Source organism: Chrysemys picta, chromosome 7 (assembly GCF_011386835.1).
Source record: "Chrysemys picta bellii isolate R12L10 chromosome 7, ASM1138683v2, whole genome shotgun sequence".
Lineage (NCBI taxonomy): Eukaryota > Metazoa > Chordata > Testudines > Emydidae > Chrysemys > Chrysemys picta.
In genome coordinates, this window is record NC_088797.1 from 45,573,150 (window position 1) to 45,577,188 (window position 4,039).

Genomic DNA, 4,039 nt, shown 5'->3' on the forward strand with positions numbered 1-4,039 from the left:
TTAGGTCATACACTGACCAGCTCCCATAAGAGCCCCGACTCCAGTGTGGGAATTGGTCCTGCTTTGAGCAGGGGGTTGGACTAGATGACCTCTTGAGGTCCCTTCCAACTCTGATATTCTATGATTCTATGGGAACATGTCAGATGCCACTACAAGCCGAGCACTCAGCTAGCAGATCATCTGAGGAAGTCTGGAGTGTCCTGAAAAGCTGAAGAAGATCTCAGGGCACGTTCCATTACACCAGGGATGATGGATCCAGTGCCTTGGAGGTAATCAACACATCACAGTCTATTTAGCACATGACATTGCAAGTCACAGAAAAATACAGAGGGAGGGGCAGGCACTACACCCCCTAGCTAGAAAGTTAAGAAACACAGAGCCAGGAGGCAAAGGGAGAGGGGAGCAGAGCCGGCTCCAGGGTTTTGGCCGCCCCAAGCAGCCAAACAAAAAACAAAGGCATGATCACAATCGCGATCTGCGGCGGCAATTCGGCGGGAGGTCCTTCGCTCCGAGCAGGAGTGAGGGATCGTCCGCCGAATTGCCGCCGAACAGCTGGACATGCCGCTCCTCTCCAAAGTGGCCGCCCCAAGCACCTGCCTGCTAAGCTGGTGTCTGGAGCCGGCCCTGGAGGGAAGCCTTCCGGATCAACCACTGGGCAAGTCACTGTGGTATTTGGGCAGCTTCCCCAGCAGCAGCCTGGGTACAGATGTTTTCTCCCGTGCAGATCATTTTTCATGAGGCCGACAGACATTGTTTGGTTCCCTGGTACGAGAGGCAGCTGTAATCACTTGTCCTTTCTCACACACATGTTCTGGAGGCTTCTCATTAAACTTCCACATCTGTTCCTGATTTGCTATTTGTCTGAAGATATTCCTGCTATGCCAGAGAATGTGCAGCAAAAGGTCAGGTGACATCTCAAGAGAGAGGGGGCCTCAAGATTTAGCCCTGTGGATGGCAGGTGAAGCAATAGCAGGAGTTATTATATAGAACAGTCCATGATGGACATCAATAGGGTGTTGATATAAACAACCCACCATGTTGCTGCTCAAAAATGGTCCCACACGACTCCTTGAGCAGTCAGGAGGGGAAGAAAACGGGCACAAAGAAGTCATTGCTTCACCCTGGCCTCTCTGGGTAATTAATCCACAGTGCTAGGGGGCTCTGAAGACAGGTGGGGTGGGTAAATTAGGAAGAGAAATGGAGTGTGGGGGAGAGAGAGAGAGGATCCTGGAGATTTAAACATGGAGGTAACAAGCAAACATTACTTTCCTACCTGCCCCACCACTGGTGGTGGGGAAACTCGGACGATTAAAGGAAGCTGCCTCTCTGTATCCCTTCTTGCAAACCCACATTCCAACAACTCGGCTGCTAGGTGCATTTTTAGCTACTGAGTGGTCCCAGCCCCCACCCCGCCCCCATCTTATGGAGTGAGGAGTTCTTTTTTGGTTTGCTTTGCCAGTGGGAGAGCGATCTACAACAGGCAAGATGGAAGATGTTCTAATTTGGAATTCCTATGATTTTTATAATTAGGTTTAGGCAAGGTTGGATGTATATGGCACAATCATCTGTTAGCTTGGTTCTGTCTACTCCCCTTCCCCCACCCCAAAGGGTTTTTATGAGACTGTAGTAATGTCTATTGTGCTCTGGAGCTAGATATCTTAGGTATTTAGATCAAATTGCAGCTTGGGTAATTTTCACCCAGAATAACACAAGGCCAAATTCTGTGGTCCTCAATTGAGTAAAGTTCCCACTCCAGTAATTGCAGTGGCCAAATCCATCTGGGGCAAGAGATGCTGGGAGAGACTGCTAAAGGCTAGACCAAGAGTTTTCTCTCAGCTGTGGCCACAATGCATTGTAGGGGAGTGAAGGAACTTATGACCCCCACAAATTTGTGTGTCATCTTTGCGCAGGGGCCATGCTAATCTTCTCTGTATCATTCCAATTTTAGTATATCACCCTAAGCAAGCACATAAGAAGTCACAATTTTCCCCTGCACATTGCAAAGGGACATCAAAGCTGTACTTATAAGGGAGAAAAAACCCAGTTTGTCATTAATGTCAAATAGATTTAGTTTAAAAATAAACCATCTTGTTGCTAATCCATTTCACAACACTTCTGTCACTTCTGTCAAAAAAGGGGCTCATGATGAATGCCTTTATCATTGCGAAAGATCTCACTTCCTCAGTGCTCTCCAGCTTGTGTTACAACAAGTGCTGCTTGGGCAACGCAGTTCATTACCATACTTCCCTAAACACAGTATCTGTGGTGCAGATCTTCTTACTCAACACTTCAGAGTGACTCATCGGAGAGCAGTCACACCATGTCTGGTTAATCAAGGATAGGTTTCTAGTTTCCCAGGCTGCTGCTTTGGGCCTGTATCTGAAGGTACGTTGTTGGGTGTAGACTTCCCTCTCCTTGGTTTCAAGCGGGATGTATTCTTTTATGGAGAAAGAAAGTTAAAATATAAAATAACCCCTTTATATAAAATCACCTCCATCTATGGAGAGGGGGCATCCAAACTATGGTTCATTGGTTCTGTTCAAGCTGTGGTTTTAGGAAGATCAGTAGTTTTCTGTCTGAAGAGAAGATAGGATGACCAGACAGCAAATGTGAAAAATTGGGATAGGGGGTGGAGGGGTAATAGGAGCCTATGTAAGAAAAAAACCCAAAAATTGGGACTGTCCCTATAAAATCGGGACATCTGGTCACCCTAAGAGAAGAGGACAAAGGACTAAATTCTGCCCTTAGTTACACTCTTACAACAGATAGGGTTGCTCCATCCATGGTAACTATATGGCCCTCATTAGTCTAGTGTCCATGCACCTCAGACAGTCCTTAATGTATTTATCCTCACAATGCCCCTGTGGGGTCAGGCTTATCAAAGTGACTTGCCCCAGGTGTACCCTTCACCCAGTCGAGAAAGTCTTTCTATTGAAAATCGTACATATCTATTTTTTTCCTTGCCCAAACTGTGAGGGATTTATCACCAGGCTTAGGATCTGAGGACAAACTGGCTCACTGCAATGTCTTGAAAAGGCATTTGACCAGAAAGATTTAGGTTTGGACTCCAGCTCAGAAAATATTTGAGCTATTTGGGATTTTGCTTAAAAAAAAAACAAGAGAAAGTTGTAGTTTTTCTTTTCGTAAACACCTGTGCCGCTAATGGCAATGACATTTCTCTAATGGAAGTGTGTATTGCTCAGACGGAAGATGCCCTGAAAGGTGATGAAAATTCAAACAAACATGCAAGATCCCAAGAGTAGAGGAAAAGATACAGCTGTCTAAAAAGACAATTAGCACTGAATGTATTTTGCAACATTTGAGACAATGTTTATCTTGCTTGCATCCTCTCAGATTCAGACAAGGGCACTTTTTTGAACTTTCTTTTTTTAATGGTAGAGACTTCTTGTATTGTCTTTAGCAAATATTGCTGAGATGTAGCTGAAACCCTTGGTCAATCTTGGCTTATTCCAACAAAGGGTTATTCCAGATCTGCTCCCTTTGAAATCAATGGCAAAACACGCATTGATTTCAATACGAGCAGGATCTGGCACTTATAAGCCACTCTGTACAAATTAAGACCCTGATTCAGGGAAGCACTTAGGCATTCACTCAAAATTAAGCCCCCTTTCTGAATGGGGATACTTTGCTGAATTGTGGCCTAAACATCTTTCACTTTATACTGAGAAATCAGAACTGCACCTTCACGGTATCTCCGTTGGGTTGAGTGAAATCACAATCACCAACAAGAGAGACAGAAGGCACCCTTCCCAGTCAAGGCCACCATGTTCATTCACTCCCAAATGCAAAGTAAATAAACAAACAAAATTAAAAGGACATTTCCTTTTGCACTCGGCTAGCACAAACCAGGAAAGCATTACATTTAAGGTGCTGGGTTTTTCAAAAGCATCCAGCACTGGCTTAATTCAGCTCCCCTTGAAATCAGTGTTCAAATTCCCACTGGCTCCCATCGGAATGGAGCTAGGCTAACGCTCAATGCTTTCAAAAGAAGTCCCACCCGGGGTTCACAAATGCAATT

The 4,039-nt window shown here is 45.1% G+C and overlaps 1 non-coding gene across 1 annotated transcript; it reads right to left on the reverse strand.

The window, feature by feature from the left end:
* Positions 1 to 1,865: 1,865 nt before the first annotated feature.
* Positions 1,866 to 1,968, reverse strand: LOC112060122 (U6 spliceosomal RNA). Its single transcript, XR_002889415.1, has one exon. It is a non-coding gene; the product is annotated as a U6 spliceosomal RNA (small nuclear RNA).
* Between the last annotated feature and the right edge of the window lie 2,071 nt (positions 1,969 to 4,039).